The 19923-nt window shown below is 42.5% G+C and overlaps 1 long non-coding RNA gene across 1 annotated transcript; it reads right to left on the bottom strand.

Moving 5' to 3' along the window:
• Positions 1 to 7973: 7973 nt before the first annotated feature.
• Positions 7974 to 19170, bottom strand: LOC310852936. Its single transcript, XR_014568459.1, has 4 exons — positions 19137 to 19170; positions 17284 to 17424; positions 15611 to 15731; positions 7974 to 8494 (listed from the first exon to the last, which is right to left on the bottom strand). It is a non-coding gene; the product is annotated as an uncharacterized lncRNA (long non-coding RNA).
• Between the last annotated feature and the right edge of the window lie 753 nt (positions 19171 to 19923).

Below are 19923 nucleotides of genomic sequence, written 5' to 3'. Positions count from 1 at the left end.
AATCAGAAGAGAATTGCTATCCTGTTCTTTACTGTGCTGCCATAATCACTGGAGGTGACCAGAACATGGTACTGCAGTTATCCATCTAGCAGTGATCATGTGACACAAGGGGCCAATAGGATCTCCACTGGTTATACAAAAGAGTTGACTCTGATGGGGCCTTTCAGTCTGGCCCGTTGCTCCAGCACAGAAGGAGCTTCTTTCATTGTCTCCCCTGTTGCTTGATTCCAAAGCATCTGCCCTACTAAGATATGGGGTAAAAAGAAGCAAAAATAGTCCCTGTTTATTTATAGGGATTTCCTTCCACTGGATCAGTGGAGTGGATGAGTCCATTTGAGTAAGGTTTCAATTGCTCTTTGAAATAAGAATAAATGATTATGGGTGCCAAAACACATTCTTCTCTGTCAGACATTCCCCTCAATTCTGTGACTAGCTTATGAGTTCTGCCTTCTGTTAGTGTGGGCTATGGTTAGGTATTTTGGTTTGTTTCAAACATATTTTTCTAATCCTTTTCTCAAGAGATGCTGCAAATACAGCAGTACCTATGACATGAACAGTTGCCTATAAAACCTGAGGGCCATATTCAAATGAAAAAAATTAAGCCCTGCATTCAGTCGCCTATTTTTGTGGTTTTAGGAAAGACCCAGGGACCATAAGCCTGAAATTGCCTGATTCCTTGCTGCTTATGGGATGGCACCATACAGAATCAGTTTGTTCAAAAGCTCATCTTCCTCCCAGGCCCTCAACTCACTGTATATTAATTCAGAATCAGACGTGCACAGACTATGCATCTGTCCACTTGCAAATAAATATTAATTTGGTGTAGTCTCTGTATTTGTCAGAGGGAATAAGGTTTGGACTGAGTGCTTTGGAGATAACCAATTTAACTTTAGGAGCCTTAAGATTTATTACAAAACAAATGAATTGTGCAATTGCAGAAAGCAACACAATGTTAACAGACTCAAGAGAAGCACGGGGAAGGCTGGATCAGATGACAAATTCAGATTCAAATAAGGCAAATTCATTGTTTTATGTCAACTACAGAATAAAATACTGATGGTTAGGGTTAGGGTGGCGCTGTGGGTTAAACTACAGAGCCTAGGACTTGCCAATCAGAAGGTCAGCGGTTCGAATCCCCATGACAGGGTGAGCTCCCATTGCTCGGTCCCTGCTCCTGCCAACCTAGCAGTTCGAAAGTACGTCAAAGTGCAAGTAGATAAATAGGTACCGCTCCGGTGGGAAGGTAAACGGCGTTTCCGTGCGCTGCTCTGGCTTGCCAGGAGCGGCTTAGTCATGCTGGCTACATAACCTGGAAGCTGTATGCCGGCTCCCTCGGCCAGTAAGCGAGATGAGCACCGCAACCCCAGAGTCGGCCACGACTGGACCTAATGGTCAGGGGTCCCTTTACCTTTACAGAATAAAAAGCTTTCTGGCTCTGCTGTTCCCCCCACTGTGATAGTTCTGCTTAGGGGGCCCCAACTAGCATTTTTTTAAATGTAATGGTTGCATTCTCCACATTGTGGGATGTGTGGTTGGCAGAACCTGCTTCCCAACTCTTGCCTAGATGCTTACCTAGGTGGGCCTGCTCTGCCATGACCTAATCCAGCAGCAAAATGGATATTGGGAGGGGCAGCTCTGTCATGAGCCCTGACTCCTGAGTGTTTCTGTGGGGGGCTGACCAGGCCAGGACAGCGAAGAAAAGTGACTGACAAAGGGCTCTGGGGATCCAGTAGGCTGGCAATTTTGTTGTTGTGGTAGAATGGCAACTTGGAAGAAAGAGCAAGCCCAGACATTGAATATTAAAGGGTAAAGGTAAAGGATGCTAAATTGGATTTCTCTGGGATCTAATACGTATTTGCTCTCAGTTCTAAGAAACAGAGATTTCTGTTGGCACAGGTGGCATGTGATACTATGGAATCTAGGATTTATGCACCTGTACTGTATTATCGCTGTGAAATCTTCCATACCACAAAATTCAAAGTTTCCTTCAGGTAGAAAGAAACACAGGTGGAGCACTATTGGGTCAGAGCCTATGAATTAAGTCCCATTGTGAAGTGGTGAAATTCCCTCTTCATTTTCACTGTACAGTACGTCTCTTTACCCCAGACTTTGGCACTTGAGATATGTGCTTTCAGCACTCACTCTATTCCTGTGACTGTAATTTGTTTTAACTGTTTCTGATTCTGAATTCTGAATTGTTGTAACCTGCTCTTGGGTATTAAACATGAGGGTGATAATGATGATGAGTACACAATGGCTACTTTGATTATCCTTTTCGTTACTTGTGCAGGCACAGTTAGGAACAGCTTTTTTATTTTCTTATTTTTTTAAAATAACTTCTTTCAAGTGAATCCATTTGGCTGTTTTACAGACAGACATGTCAGTACCACAACACATTTCAAGCCCTGAGTGATGTTGTGTTTGTTTGCATTGTTTAATTAAAGCAGGATGAATTCACAAATGGAAATTTGGCGAAAGAAACCCATGCATGATATGGTCAAATTGCTTTAAGATATGTTGGACATCTCTATAAAAGGACGAGCAGGATTGGCTCAACCAAGAGACACATGAAATGTTTGTTCTGGTTGCCAGACCTGCAGGGGACACTGATCAGCCAGCGTCTAGGAAACAGGGAGGGAAGGCTGCACGGGTATCAAAGCAGAGACAGAGAAATAAGAGGAAGTGATGTGAGACTAGGGCTGCACAGCCACCAGATATTCAAAGCACAGTTCCCTCCTCAAAGAATCCCGGGAACTGTAGTTTTATCCCTGAAGGCACTATAACTCCCAGCAACCTCACCAAACCACAGCTCCCAGGATTCTTATTTTTGAGGCAGGGTTGGGGTTGAGAATGTCCTTTAAATGTATGGTGTGTACCCAGCTGGTGTAGGAGAAAGAAAAAGAGCGTGTCAGAGCCCAGAAAGTAAGTACAAATATGCCTACATTATTATCTCTGTCTGGATAAGGCAACAAATTGCTTTGGAATATCTAGTTTTCACACCCCGGAAACAGGGAAAGAGAAACCAAATGTTACAAGTAAATTTAGTTGATTAAGAAGCTGGTGGAGGAAAACAGTTGCCTCCTTACCATCACATATTTCTTCTTGAGAAATATCCTTATTTGCCTAGCTTTTCCATTTTATTACCCTTAATACTAGAGATGGGTGAATCTGTCTATTCCGGTTCCTGTTAATTTCATATGTGTTTATTTTAAAACCCATTCTATCCTGCTTCTGTATTAATCTGTGATTTTTTTTATTTAAAAAAAACATACAGAAATTTGTGTTTAAACTGTTAAATATGTAGTTTATTGCAAATGCATCTTTTAATATGTATCTTACTTCAGTGTTTGGATTTCTAAATATATTTTATTCTGAAATATGTGTTTTATTTCATACATCTGGAAATGTTTTTTGAGCTGTGAACTGTACTGCAAAATTCAGAGAAATGCAAAACACAAAAGTTAATTATGATCCTATCCAAGCACAGTGGTACCTTGGTTCTTGAACGTAAGCCATTCCAGAAGTCCGAAAACCAAGGTACAGTTTCTGATTGGCGCAGACATCCCAGAAACTATAGCAGACAGCTGCACCAGACATTCAGCTTCCGGAAAACGTTCAAAAACCAGAACACTTACTTCTGGGTTTTCGGCGTTCGGGAGCCGAAATGTTCGAATACCAAGGTATCTGGGAACCAAGGTTCCACTGTACTAGTTTTGCAGGCACGAGTGTCATCAATGTCAGGATTCTTCCTCTTAAAGTGCCCTCCAGGAGCTGATTTTTACTTCAGGGTCCACTTAGTGTGTCCCCAATTCCCTCAAGGGTTAGAGAGTATTAGCGTCTCTCTCTCTCTCTGTGTTTGATTTCACAGAATCAAGCTATTCTAGAGAATTTGATTAAGAAAAAATAGTTTACATGCTCGTTGAATACATATGGAAATTGGTTGAGGCAGAGTGGGTTACTGCAATTGGATAATTAGTTTCAAGAAACTTGATTTGCAGGAGTTTTTGTGATTAGCCTTTCTCCTTTATGTGATAAGACAAATAACCTTGGCAGTAAGTAGCTACTGGAAACAGTTCTTTGCAGTTGGGGTCCATGTTCTAGCAGTAACATACTCAAGTACCAATTATATGCTTTAGTTGGATTACAGAAATATTTACCATGCTAATGGGAAAAAACTGCACTGGGCAGCTTTCATTGGCCAAATTATACATTACAATAAACATGTTTTTCTTTCTTTCTTTCTTTCTTTCTTTCTTTCTTTCTTTCTTTCTTTCTGTTAAGAAACCTGCTAAGGCAGGGCTGAGGAACCTTTGGCCCTCAGGTTTATTCTTATTTACCCACCCTCCACCCCAAGGTGCCAGGGTGGGTTATGACAATTAAAACACAATATCAAAACCAGTTTAAAATGACCGGCATTACAGAAATAAGATGGGCCCTAGAAGTATGCATCTCATTTGTCAAAGGCCAGGATACAGAGTTTTGGTGTTTACATAATGAAGATGCCATAACCACCTCTTATGGGAAGGGGACTCCACAACTACATCTCCCATCAACTCTGGTCATTGGCCTGCACTCGCTGTGGCTGATGGGAACTGTAGAATCAAAGGTTACCCAATTCTGTGTGGAGCCTGAATTAGGTAAATATTGCCAACTAATTACCTCGAATGTTTTAAAACCGTGTATTCAAAGTGCTATATGTAAATCACACCTGCTTAAAGGTAAAGGTAAAAGTACCCCTGACTGTTAGGTCCAGTCGCAGATGACTCTGGGGTTGCGCGCTAATCTCTCTCTATAGGCCAAGGGAGTTGACGTTTGTCTGCAGACAGCTTCTGGGTCATGTGGCCAGCATGACTAAGCTGCTTCTGGCAAACCAGAGCAGCACACGGAAACGCCGTTTACCTTCCCGCCAGAGCGGTACCTATTTATCTACTTGCACTTGATGTGCTTTCGAACTGCTAGGTGGGCAGGAGCTGGGACCGAGCAATGGGAGCTCACCTGGTCGTGGGGATTCGAACTGCCGACCTTCCGATCGGCAAGCCCTAGGCTCTGTGGTTTAGACCACAGCACCACCCGCATCCCCCACACCTGCTTAACCCATCATAGAAGTGGAGAAAGGAGGCATTTTCTTCCTGAAGAAAATACAGCTGCCTGACTACTATACAGTATGTGAATGGAGCTAGTATAGTTTCATTCACATATACTGACAAGTTATGGCTTGTATGCAATGAGGTCATCCCATTAGGGCAAGGACTTCCACCTGGGCAATGGGACTTCTTTCCCCTCTCCATGCCCTCTGTGTCCTCCATGTTTGCTCCAGAGGGTTGGAGGGAACCCCAGAACAGATATGGCATGTGGGTGGACTGTATGGGTAGAGGAAAGGAAGTCCCAATTGCACAAGTAGGGATGTGTGCTATTGGGATATCTCGGTTAGTATGTATTTATACATAAATATGTTGAAGCAATATCCCTCTTCCCCAATTTTTATACTGCAGACATTGACATTTCTGAGACTGTTTAGGCCAAAGCCCATATAGGAAAGATTTTTTTTTTTGTTTGCTTTGTTATTACATAGCTAATATTCTGAACTGTACTTAAAATAAATAAATAAGTGTGTGCCCAGTGAGTGGAACAAATTGTACCTTCCAAATGACAGGGTATTCACATCAAATACCATACTGATGAGCATAATGAAAACACAAAGGAGGATCTGCATGATGTTAACTGGAATAAGCCCATGGAATGGAAAACAAAACAGTATGATTAACATGAGACAGGCATTGACGCAGATGGCTTCATGCTAGCCATCAAGGAAGCTGGAGAAAAGACTGACACCCTGGTAAGGAAAGAGAGGCGCGCACCTATTAAGATGAAACAACAGCAGTGTTAAAGCTGTCATACTTCATCAATTTAAAAATAGCATTTAACAGCGCCTTTGCATCCTTACTGAAAAGTAATTCTTCCGATTCCCAGGTAAGCATTGGTACAAAAGAGCTTTTAAGCTCCCCGCCTTGCATGAAATTAATTTGTGCAATTTCAACCAGCCATCTCTCAATCAGGTAAGGTTCAAATTGCTCACATTAATTGCATGCAAGTTGCGATTACATTGCATAATCCATAAATATATTATTTCAGTAACTTCAAAGGGACACATTGGCACAATTCAGGCAATCAGTTCCTGGCTTGCTAAACCATAGTTTAGCAGCCAAAACTGAGAGACAAAACAATGCATCGGTGCCAGGTTTAGAGATGTGTAGCTGGTTCCCGAGCCAAGGGGTGCAAAATTGAGAAGATCCTTTATTGAGAAGATTCATTTGGGGGCACCAAATTTTGGCCTTACCCAGGGTGCCATATTACTAAAGATTACCAAAAAAATCATCCCTGCCTGCCTTCTGTCCTCTTCCACCCCTGTGCTTCTACTCTTTCTTTGCGCTTACATCCTGGTTAAACTAGTCAGCCATTCTGTCCAAAATGGGGTGCTATAGTTTAACACCAGTTTCCTGTCAAAAGCACAAAAGACAGACTTGCCTTGCCCAATATATCCCAGCCTAGCACCTGTGCTCCTGAGATGGGGCAAAGCTGAAAGTACCATAACCCCAGAGGCATGTGCCAGAAACCAGGCTTTTGGTGTTGCACCTCCAGCAATCCGGACTCAATCACCAGCCAAAATCAAACAGGTGCCTAGCGTCATGATGTTTAGGCACCTGTTGGAGACGGGCTTTCCCTGAGATGTAACACAGTTATTTTATACCTGATGAAATGGCTTGCTTTTGGTGTTTGTACGGGTGGTTTCACTGTCGTTTGCTGGATTGATTTTATTGTTTTAAGACCTTTATTCTGCTTTATCTTGTACCCTACTTGGATGGCTATATGCTGTGAAGCAGTCTATTAAACAACAACAAAAAATATTAGTATGCAATTGATCCACAGTACCAGCTTCTGGAACCCATTTCTCAGAGATAAATACAACTACAGTGGTACCTCGGGTTACAAACGCTTCAGGTTACAGACTCCGCTAACCCAGAAATAGTACCTTGGGTTAAGAACTTTGCTTCAGGATGAGAACAGAAATTGTGCTTTGGCGGTGCGGCAGCAGCAGGAGGCCCCATTAGCTAAAGTGGTGCTTCAGGTTAAGAACAGTTTCAGGTTAAGAACGGACCTCTGGAACAAATTAAGTACTTAAACCAAGGTACTACTGTACTTCCATTGTCAGAGGACAGTATGCTTCTGAATAGCAGTTGCTGAGAAGCTCAAGTGGAGAGGACACTGTTGCACTTAGGTCTTGCTTGCAGGCTTCCTATGGCATATGATTGACCAGTTTGAGAACTGAGTGCTGGACTATCTGGATTTTCTTACATTAACTGCCACAATATAGTGCCTCCACATTTTGATCCACAACAGTTGGTTCAGAAGGATGGGTCAGTAGTTCTGAAAATAGTTGAAAGGTCTTGGGCTGTGTTGTACTCCCCCTGGCTCTTTCCTAGTGAGAGCTAGTGTGGTGTAGTGATTAAGAGTGGTAGTCTCGTAATCTGGGGAACCGGGTTCGCGTCTCCGCTCCCCCACATGCAGCTGCTGGGTGACCTTGGGCCAGTCACACTTCCTTGAAGTCTCTCAGCCCCACTCACCTCACAGAGTGTTTGTTGTGGGGGAGGAAGGGAAAGGAGAATGTTAGCCGCTTTGAGACTCCTTAAAGGGAGTGAAAGGCGGGATATCAAATCCAAACTCTTCTTCTTCTTCTAGTGAAACTCCCCCCTCAAGGTGACCAAGGTAGTTTTAGTCCCTAAACAGGGTTGTGCACCAGACCAAAATCACTCTAGATAATCCATTTCATTCAGGAATGTCTGGAGTTGAACAGCCAATATGAGTAAGGAAAGCGAGTACGTTCTGAAGAATTCATTGCCGGATGAAGAATTAACTAATTAATCATGGTGCCATGTTCTGTCTTCAGTTAAAAATTGGGCTGCCGGCACAAGGAATGGATTTGATCTGAAGGATCTTTATTACTCATACATGAGTGGGAAAGAATTCATAAAGTCCTTTTGATTCCAAAAGATACAAAATGCATGCAAATCCAAGTTCTTCTGAGACACAGAAGCTTACAGTGAACATAACACAAGTGTCCTTTTTGATGAACAGATAGTACTTAACAAAGATAAAGTGTCAATTGGCATCAGTCTGTTGATTCCAGGGTGCTGTCAATCAGTTTTGTTCAAAGAGTGAGTGACACGCTGAGAGCATAAAGTGATCAATCTGAAGTCTTAGACATGATGTCATAGATCAATTTCTACGGTTGCAGCCTAAATGGTTTATAATCTGCCTCTAGTGAAATATTAAGATATCGTCTGTTACCTCTCAACAGAGCTTACAACTTTTATTTCCGCCCTTTGGGCTCCAACGTTCAGAAAGTCAGCACTTCAGACTTCCATCCAGTGGTTTCAGCCAAGTATCTCTTGTTGAAAGCACTTGTGAGTGAGGAGAGGCAAAAGATCAAGGACTGCTGCCAAAGGAACAATAAATAAGTGAGATAACATCCACACAAATCGTGTCTCGGAAACCAAACAAAAGAAAATACTGGGCCTTAAAAACAGGTTAAGAGAGAATGCTGCAGCACTCAGATACAAGGAAATGCCAAAGACAGGATGACCAGCTTGGGTCCAATAATATGTGAATTATAATATAATATTATCTGGTCATGTTTACCACAATAATCCATACGGGATCATAAGGATTGGGGTGGGGGGAGGCATGAGTGTGTGGTTTGCTCATCATACAATATTCTGCATACTTGTTAGAATGCATGCACTGAATTCAACTCCTGAGTAAACACCTTTACACACACCCCTACACACACACACCAGTGTGTATACACACACACACACACACACACACACATCCACACCATATACGACTTAATCATAAGAAAAACAAAATGAAGTGGTGAATAACATCATGATTTGATACAAACCAGAGGCTATGTTACATGCAGAGTAGACCTACTGAAATTAATGCACCAAAGTTGCAGTGTGATCCTAACTACAGTTCCAGCACCCGTTTCTTCTAACATAAGCATTTTGTACATGGTTTTGCCTAATGCGTACATTTTGGCAAATTATCTCCTTTAACATAATACACAGTGTTTGATTTTGTAAGTGCATTTGTTTGCTTTGTTGTAAGCTGCTTTGAACATGTGGGGGTTTTTTTGGGTGTGTGTGTGGCAAAGCAGCATACAAATCACCAGTGTATTAATTTTTGTTTGCATTCTCCCCTGCTGTATCCATTTTTTTGTGCAAAGTTATGGATTGGATAAGTTCCTCACAAAATTGGGAGAAGTGTGAATTCCAAAGTATAGCTAGTTGCATTCTGGTTTACATATTAATTCAGGAAATGTGAGGTTTGCTGGCATCAAAATGCAACTTGAATTAGTTACTCTCCCATCCATACATGTCCTTAACTCTAGAGCCAATCCAGTAGCATTTTCTAGCATGGCAACATTGACCCACAGCAAATTGTTGGTGGGATAATGTTGTAGACCAGCTTCCGGCATGATGGTGCTGGTCATGACTGTGCATTAGCAGTGTTTACATCCCATCTAACACACTTTCTTTTTTATTTATTTGCCAGCAGAGTCTCTCGTAGGATTAGGCAATTATTTCTGATTTTCGACAGCTCTGCAAGAAGAAATTGTGCCAGCATTCTGCCCTTGCACCCCCCACAACCCCATCATTTTTCATTAAGACAATTTAATCACACACACATTTAGCGTAGCTATTCTTAGCTGCCCTTTCACAGTCTTGGTGAAAAATCCATGGATGTTACGAATGAGCCAAGTATAAGTCAGCTGAACACTTTTAAATTGAAACCCATTTCCCCTGGAACACAAAGGCATTCCCCAACCCTATCCCACGTTGAAGATTATTTCCACTTTTTAACCACAGTCATTTTGGCTTAAAGGTTCTTTGGAAAAGATCCCCAGCCTTTTTATAGGGGTATCTGGGTGCTTAAAATGCCTGAAAATCAGGCCACTCATTGCCGTGGTTAAATGTGGGATGGGAAGCCAACTTTATTTTAACACTATGGTTTTAAGCAAACCTATATGGCTTTCTTTTTTGCAAGCAACCTTCCCAAAACGATTCAGCGGCTCAAATTTTGACATAACATAACTTTGTATAAACTCTGTACGGTGTGTTTATAGGAATAATGTTGCTTGTATAAATACAATTGGCAAGGAGGATGGGAAACAGAGAATGGCCTCTTTGGTGGCCCAAGAGACCCAGAACTGACATGAACATTAGGTTGGTCTCAAGTGGCATTGAAGAGGGTGGCCCTCAAGATCTCTTGCACTGTCATAGAGGATGCTGGGAATGGGATGAAACTTTCTGGCCATCTGTGCCAGGGGTGGGTGACCTTTCTCAGTCCGAGAGCTGCTTTCTCTGCTAGCCAGACTTCTGAGGGCCACATGCCATTTGTTGGTGCGACCAGAGGAAAAAGTGGGCAGCAGAACAAATGTGAATTTTACTTCTGTACAAGTAGGCTAGTTTCTGTGCCCTCTCACACCCTGATTTCTTCTCCAGCCAGGCAAGAAAACAGCACTATCAGAGTTCAAGGACAGATTCCAAGGAGGCATTGCAGGGGGTTAAACAAGACGACTGTTTGACCCATCTTCTAACTCTATGATGCTGTTATTGTATGATTCTAAGGACAAAACCCAAAACAGAACAAAGCTCAAGGAGGGTACCAAGCAGGGCTGGTGAAGGGTATGGGCTGGGAGAAGCCCAAGGGCCAGGTAGAAAGAGATGGAGGGCCATTTGGCCCCTGGGCCTCAGTTTTCCCATTCTCGATGTACGCAGAGGAGTTCTGGAAGAGGAGGTGCATTTCGCCCTCTGTGCGATTCCAAAGTAAAGAAAACTTAAAGGGCATCCATGAAAATGAGAGACATCTGGTATCCCTGTAACCGCCATGCAGCCACTATCAACAAACATGCAGCTTCCCCACACAGCAGAGGCTTTAGTTAAAATGTGGCAAGAAATATAAACAAACAGAGGATAATGGGATGGTAAAACTGTAAAAGAAAAATCCACATAACTTCAGGATCAATTACCAGTGTCATCTTACTTGTTTCTGGGAGGTTGTGTGCCTCTCGGAAATGGTCCCCTCCTCCCACCTCCCCATTGTTCTTGGCACCTAGACACATCTAAATTAAAAGTAGCTGGTTGTTGTTTATCATATTGAAGATTGGGTATCCAAGTGCATTGACCATAAATCCTAATGAAACATTTTTAATGCTCAAGCCTGCATTTTCTGTATGGTTTGAATTACCCCATATTCCGTTTACCAGCTTTGGAGTGTTGTGGAGGCAACGAATGCTCCATTAATGGGCCATTCAGCACAGGCTATTTATCTCCAGAAAAACGTTGAGCACTTGCCTGTCTGTGAACTGATGGAATTTTCCAATGTAATATTATTAGTGAGATGGCTTATTGGTCAACACACACAGAGAGAGCTTTTCATAGCATTCATTTAATATTTAAAACATGACCAGGTAATGTTTAGCTTTTGACAATCCTGTCATGGCCCCATGAGGTCTCTCAAGAGCATCTGGGAGCTGATGGGCTAAAATGGGCTTCACCCTCCAAGCAAGGTGGAGTGCTTAAAAGCCTTTTTCATGCTGGTTAATCCCAAGTGGACCCAGTGCTAAAAGAACTTTCAAGCTCTCTGCCTTGCTTGGAGTTAACTTGTGCAATTTCAACTGGTCTGCCTTCAGCCATGCAAGGATGAAAGTGTGCAAGCTAAATGCATGGGCAGGGTCTAAATACTATTATTATTATTATTATTGCCTTCTCTGTCAAAATGACCTCCAAATGGTTTACAACAAAGGAAACGTATCAATAAGAGTAGGGATGTTGAAGAATTATAACAAAAAAAGAAATGGGAGTGCAAATTGCTGATACACACCTATTCATCCCATATCCAGAACATAAATTAATTCAGTAACTGTGATTTCATGGTTGTTGATGCATTCAGTCAGCAAAAGATACATAATTGATTATTTCTCTCACCATCCCTTTGCATTGCATTTCCTTTGCACTGCAATGAATATGGATGGAATAATGAATGGAATAATGTAATGACAATTTAATTTATGTGATTAATTATGTAAATTACTTAAGTTATGTCATTTGCCACAGTGAGACCTTCATTTTTGGTGGAAGACCAACTGCAGCAGCAATGGAACAATGTTGCATGAAATGAAAACAGGGCAATCCATTCAGATAGGTGGGGTACAAATAATAATATTATTATTAATTATAAAATGGTAAACAAGGCCTTCTTAGACATATAATGTTACAAAAAAAATAGTGAAATCACAATGAAAAGCCAACAATACAGCAATAACAATGCAGAAATATTAGAGGGTGAAAAAAATGAAATCAAATGAAATATGGCCTTTGAAAGCATGGGAAAACAAAGTCTTTAGTGTGTGCTGAAAGCCCAACAATGTTGCCGCCATCTGTGTCACTTAGCCTAGGTGATGCATTTTGTCCATGGCTGGATCTTAGCTCTGTGCTTCACATTTTTCTAGGTTCTACGGCTTAAGAAAATTTCGCCTGGACGTCACTTCCACCTAATGTCTAATTCCCAGTAATGTCCAGGAAAATCCAAACGTATGGCAGCCCTATCACTGTTAACCATGTTTTGAAAGTTAGTTCTTAAACTCAATGCCCAGAGTGGCTGGGGCAACCCAGTCAGATGTGCAGGGTACAAATAAAATTACTACTACTGCTGCTGCTGCTACTACTACTATTGGTAAGTAAAGGTAAAGGGACCCCTGACCATTAGGTCCAGTCGTGACAGACTTTGGGGTTGCGGCACTCATCTCGCTTTATTGGCCGAGGGAGCTGGCGTACAGCTTCCGGGTCATGTAGCCAGCATGACTAAGCTGAACCAGAGCAGTGCATGGAAACGCTGTTTACCTTCCCGCCAGAGCGGTACCTATTTATCTACTTGTACTTTGACGTGCTTTCGAACTGCTAGGTGGGCAGGAGCTGGGACCGAGCAACGGGAGCTCACCCTGTCACGGGGATTCAAACCGCCGACTTTCTGATCGGCAAGTCCTAGGCTCTGTGGTTTAACCCACAGCACCACCCACGGCCCTATACTACTATTGGTAGTTTTGTTCAAAAGGATAGCAGTAGTAACATTCCGGCCTGCAGCACACTTAAATTCTAAAAGCCAAACTGGTCATTTTTCTTTTCAAATGGACTTGTAAAGCCTGAGAAACATGCAAAAATGCTCCATTTTGTATGTGTGTTTTTATGAGGACAGCTCTAGGCTGTTTTAAAGTTTTTAAAGGAACCAAATGAAAATGGATCCATTTCTTTACAAGTGGTGGTTTAATCCTGCTGGTAATGTGGTTGTATTCCAGACGACTCTCCCAAGGGACAGGGAGGGGCCAGCCAAATGTGTCTTGTGTTGAAAGGTTTACAAAGGAGAAACAGATCACATTCAGCAGGCTGATAAATGGCTTCATTTCCACAGCCAGAAGGAAGAACGCTAATAGAAGGCTATTTGTTTGGTTTGTTTGCTTTTGAGAAGCAGAAAGACCCGTGTCCTCCCCATTACCTCTCAATTGGGGCTCCCAAGGGAGAACTATTTCCCCATCAGTTCCGAAAGGTAACACACAGACACAAAAAACTTTCATCGTGAACCTCTGGATTCCATTATGGAGTTTTAAAAAAGATTTCTTTCAGTAATGATTTGATCCAAATGAAGTTAGCAGTTTGAACATGATGAAGGCCCTGATGATTTTGATGAAATGCAGGCCTATAAGAACATTAAGGCTGTGAGATTATTGCCATAATCTTAATAATGTCTTAATGACATTAAGACATCAGAGAGGCTGTGGCACCTTAAAGTCTGACAAATTTATTGCAGCATGATCTTCAATAAGCCCAAGAAAGCTCATGTGGGAACAGATTTTTCTAGGCTGCAAGATATTCCAGGACTATTGAAGTGCACTGGAAATCCCTGATTTAAATCTCAGGCCAGTGGGTAGTCTTAAACAACTGAGGATGCCCAGGGCCAGCATCTTGTTCTGGGTGGAAGACAATTGTGTTTCCTCCTAAATAGTTTCTCCAAATGATGCCTCTTTTCTATATAACCAATGGGAAGGGTTACCATGACTACATTTAGAGCTCACCTTTTCTCCAAGGAGCTTGAAGTGGTGGGTATGGTTCTCCCCCTCTCCCTTTTATCTTTACAACTCTACAGAGAAATAGATTAGGCTGGACCATAAAGAAGGCTGATTGCCGAAGAATTGATGCTTTTGAATTATGGTGCTGGAGGAGACTCTTGAGAGTTCCATGGACTGCAAGAAGATCAAACCGATCCATTCTGAAGGAAATCAGCTCTGAGTGTTCAGTGGAAGGACAGATCCTGAAGCTGAGACTCCAGTGTTTTGGCCACCTCATGAGAAGAGAGGACTCCCTGGAAAAGACCCTGATGCTGGGAAAGTTTGAGGGCGCAAGGAGAAGGGGACGACAGAGGACAAGATGGTTGGACAGTGTTCTTGAAGCTATAAACATGAGTTTCGCCAAACTGCAGGAGGCAGTGGAAGACAGGAGTGCCTGGCGTGCTCTGGTCCATGGAGTCACGAAGAGTTGGACACGACTAAATGACTAAACAACAACAACAAGATTAGGCTGAGAGACAGTGGTCACCCAGGTCACCCACTGAGCTTCACGACGAAATGGAGATTGAACCTGGTCTCCCAGATCTTAGTACTACACTCTAACCACAAAACTACATGGAATAAGTCAGGGGAAAGGCTGCAAATAAGGGGAGAAATTGCCTCCATTATTTAGTCCACACATAGTCCCTAGATAGCCGCTCGTAATGCCTTTTGAGCCTGTTGGGTTTGACCAGTCTCAACTGTTACTTAGAAGATTTCTATCCCACTTTTCTGTTGAGTGATTCTCAAGAATAGCTTACACACACAGAGAGAGGGAGAGAGAGACAGGCAGACACACACAAACCGCAAACCCACACAACCTGGCACTCCTCATCCTGTTGGCTGTTGAATAGGGCCGGAGTCTCATATCCACAGTCTCATAGTATCTAGCAATTGGAACAGAATGTTCTTTCTAGGGGTGGAGAAGCAAGATCCCTGCAGCAGATGGATGGGACTAGAGTCAGCCCCATGAAGCAAAAGGTGAGATGTACCATGTACAGAAACCAGCTGGAACAGGGCACTTAAATCTTACTTCAACACTTTGTTGATGGATGGAGCCAGAGTGTGCAAGGCAAAAGGCATAGCCCAGTGGTAGACCATTTGCTTTGCAGGTTCAATTGCAGGCACCTCTAGGTAGGTTTGGAACCCTAGAGAACCACTGGCAGTGAATGTGGGCAATATTGAGCCAGGTGAACCAATGCTCTGACTTGGTATAAGGCAATATCCTATATATTCTTATGTTCACTGTGGACAGACCAGCAGCTTCTGCTGTACTTGAGGGCAATGTGCTAACTTAGGGGGTGAAGGGCAGCTCATGTGGCACATACTGCCCTACCTACTCTGTGCTCCACAACATCTGCCTCAGGGGGCAGCATCTCACTTTACCTGATGGTAGGGCCATTCTTTGATGGGGCCATCTTTCTTTCTTTCTTTCTTTCTTTCTTTCTTTCTTTCTTTCTTTCTTTCTTTCTTTCTTGAATTGATATGCTGCCCCATACCCGCAGGTCTCAAGGTGGTTCACAGAATAAAATCAGAATATAAAACCAGACAATACATAATCAAAATAAAATCATCAACAACCCAATAACAGCCCTCCCCCAACACATCTTAAAAGGGCATAGGATGTCAGTCAAATCAACTGCAGTCCCAGAGAAACTGGCTGTCCTTTCTGTAAGGGATGGAGAGGGACGCAAATGCAACCATGATGGCTGATCTATTCCTTGATCCAAGCTAGAAATTCAAAATGCTCTGAGCTAAGCACAAATTAGTGCATCCTAGAACTTGCTGTAAGTGGAAAGGAGAGCGGGAATTCTGGAAGAAGTAACAATAGTCTGTGTATACAGTGGTACCTCTGGTTAAGAACTTAATTCGTTCTGGGGGGTTCATTCTTAACCTGAAACTGTTCTTAACCTGAGGTACCACTTTAGCTAATGGAGCCTCCCACTGCTGCCGCACTGCTATCGCAGGATTTCTGTTCTCATCCTGAGGTAAAGTTCTTAACCAGAGGTACTACTTCTAGGTTAGTGGAGTCTGTAACCTGAAGTGTCTGTAACCTGAAGCGTTTGTAACCCAAGGTACCACTGTAGCTGTATGCGAGGAGGAAACCCTAAAATAAAACTATGCATCTGCAAAACCTAGGCTGAATCTAGGTTCTTATTTCTAAGAGTTTTGTTGTTGTTGTTGGTAACTACTTCTTCGACCAAATTGCCCCTTCTCCATGATATTCTTCCTGAGAGACATCTCCATGGATGGAGTAAGGGGTTCTTAACTTTATGTAGTTAATATTCTGCAGTGTGAGTATGCTGTATTATATTGTCCAAAGAAAATATCCCAGCCAATGAGATTTGCACTCAAATTGTAGCTTTCAACTAATGAAAAAAGTGACAATCTTTTAATTTATTAAGGATGTGTGTTTAGAAAAATAAACTCACGGGTACAATGAATTTATTAAATATTCACTGATATTTCTCCCCTTCCCCAAAAAATTTGTTGCAAGAGGGTTGAGGTTAGAGATGAGGAATCTTCAATATTTTCCCAAACCTTATTTATATAAAAAGCAAAAAACAAAAGCATTACAAGATGAGAGCTAATTGCAAGTACAGTTGCAATCTCATGATATGCCTGGATAGATATCATAATACTTTGAAGAGGGAGAGAAAAATTTGGATGGGAGGGAAAGTGAGAGACATGATTTGTATTATGTTGTCTTCTTTTTTCTGTTTTGTATTAGACAAGGCTCTCAATATAAATTCTTCACAGTGGAAAAATGTGTCTCATGGGGATCTATTATATTATTGCATTTTTCTCTTTTGATGAAAAAAAATGGTAATGATACGAAGAGGGAAATGTCAAGAAAAATTAGTCTAAATGCTTGATGCTCTAAAGCAAAATAGGAAACACATTTAGTGACATGTCACTGCTCTTTGCCAGAGGCTTATCATACAGGTGAGCCAAAATATTGAAATATGATGAATAGCTTTTCTTTCGCACCTAAGTGTTCTGTCCTTTAGGATCTTTATCCCTCCTTCAGGTCATGATTCAGAAAAGTCATCATAAACCTGCTTAAATCCAGACTGTTCTGAATCTATTTTGTCCCGCACTTGGGGCAGGGAATTCCTTGATGCTGGATGGCTGACCTTGGTGTGACCTTGACTTTCCCCAATGGTCCAAGAAGCAATGCTATCAGAAGGGTCACAGAACTGGTAGGGAATGAAGAAGAAAGCACAAGAATACTGAAAGTCTAAAGGGGTTGTATACCAGGGGATGGGGGTGGGCACATGCTAGAGGTGGACAAGGCTAGCAGCAAAAGTGGTTGAACCAATGACTGTAAATGGTTATTTTTGCTTCTTGTTTTGTATGATAGGCACATTGCTACACTCCCTCTCTATCTTCTATTCAGGCAAGCAAGAGGCACTAGCAGAATTCAAGGCACAATCACTCAAGGAAGATGAAAATCAGGGGTGTTTACAAGTCCCTCTGAGGTGTCATGGAGGTGCTGGGCAGACCATGAGGAGGAATCCCAGTGGGCTGAGATAGTGGTTTCTGAACTCCAATGGATGTCTGATCCTGGGAAGGGTCTCAGTAGGATAGACGGTGGAAATCTGCCCCCCAGAGAAGGCTCAGGCAAACTTTCAGAAGTGCCTCCTGTTACCTCCCTCCCAGACATGCCTCCTTAGCTTCTCCAGCTACACAGTTACAAAGTAATGTATTTTTCCTTGTATAAGACGATGCTTTTTGCTAAAAAAAAGGGGGGAATTGGGTGTCGTCTTATACATGGAGAATGAATGCAGAGGGGGAACGTGTGATTAATGACAGCAGCAAGCAGGTGATTGGCAGCGGCGATTGGGCGGGTGATTGGTGGCTGTGGCAAGGCCTGCTGGCGATTGGATGTGGCTGCGGCAATTGGGCAGGCGATTGGCAGCAGTGGCGAGGCGAGCAGGCGATTGGTGGTTGTGGCAAGTGGGTAGGTGGGCTGCTGGTGGCGGCGGGCGGGCAGACAGTTGGCGACTGTGGCAAGGTGTGTGATCGGCAGTGGCTGTGGCAAGCGATCAGCAGTGGCAGGCAGGCGGGTGAGCGATTGGTGGAAGTGACCTCCCCCACCCCCAAAAGCTAAACAATGTAATTTCTTAATTTTGAGTTAAAAAAATAGGGGTCATCTTATACATGGAAAAATACAGTAATTTCTCCCTTTAGGCAGCAGGGAGGATATCTGGTGGAGGGATGGCACCCATCGCACCTCTGTCAGCTAGGACAAGGAGACACCAACACGAGTACACACAAACCTCACCTAGCGAGCCCACTAGAAGGTGTGCCCATTTGCTTACCAGTCTGGGGACTCCAGCTAAATGCTGGTCCTTACCTGTGCTCCCAGTAGTATTGCTTGTTGGCTCAGTGTCATAGCTCACATTTAGCTATGCCTCTGATGCCTCATGAAACTGCTAATCCTTGCAACTTGTGTTTTCCCTGATGATGATGATGGTGATTTTACCCCACCCATCTGGCTGGGTTTCCCCAGCAACTCTGAGTGGCTTCTATGATGAGGAGGCCCCCGGCTGTGGTAGAGAATTCTGTATTATTATTATTATTGTTATTGTTATTGTTATTGTTATTATTAACCCACCCTTCACCCCAAGGTTCTAGGGTGGGTTACAACATTAAAACACAATTATGATTTTTTTAAGTTTAAAAAATGGATAAAATCATAGTGCAACACAACCTAAAAAATGCTGAGTGCAGGACACTTAAGTCTAGGAACTGAGCAATGTACAGCAAGGTTTTGAGAAGCTGTTTATTGGCCAAGCTCAGATGGAAGACTTAGTGCAATCACACTACCAGATCTCAGTTTTGCAGAAATAAAAATCAAAAAGGTTACCATCCACCCATAGAGAGTGTGCAGACTTCCCAAACTGACCTGCAAAGCACTAGATGTCTTGAGCCAATTGTAGCTGGAACAACGGAGAATATAGATGTAGATATATATATATATGATGCAGGTATTGTGAAGTCATAGGTCAGAGCAAGTGAAACTGCCAGAGCACGAAGTGAAGGCTGTGCTGGCCCTTCCAACCTTCTAAAACCATCTTCTCCACCAATGAATTCCTTGTTGCTCTCCTTTTTTAAATACTGCTGCTACTGCTGCTTGACAGTGAGAATGCATAAAATGCATGTGAGTGGGGAGACAAGGTGCTTACTGTGTGTGTGAATACAAGCCCATATTCCACACTCGTTTTAAATACTGTTGCTGTCCAATTGAAGTTGCCAGTTTGGTCCTGGACAAAATTGTTTCCCCCATCTCTGGCTGAACAAGAGCAACACATTGATTCATCTTTCCTTTGGGTGGCCTCATTTCACTTCACGTGCAGAATATATTTTACGATTTCAGTTCACTGGTGCTTGCATGTAGTAATTGCAGGAATATTTCAGGCTAGCAAATGGAAGGAAATTGGCTGTTGTCTCTAATTTAAAGTGAAATTGACAGGAAATACCTTATTTTAGGCTTAGAGGGTGCATACACATTTTCAGAAGGGAACTCTTAAGACCTTAATGTGAGCCACATTAAATAATAACTTATGAAATTAATCAGCTGCTTCCCATATGGTCTTCAAAATATTTTCCAATAAGGTAAATATGAGCAAACGTGATTTTTTGATTGAATAGATTATTTAATGTTTTCGTACTCTCTATCTTTCCAGAAAGTA

Source organism: Podarcis gaigeae (genome assembly GCF_964106915.1).
Source record: "Podarcis gaigeae genome assembly, chromosome: 9".
In the NCBI taxonomy this organism is placed as follows: Eukaryota; Metazoa; Chordata; class Lepidosauria; order Squamata; family Lacertidae; genus Podarcis; species Podarcis gaigeae.
The sequence above is the reverse complement of the archived record's forward strand: the minus strand, read 5'-3'. Positions and strand labels throughout refer to the sequence as shown.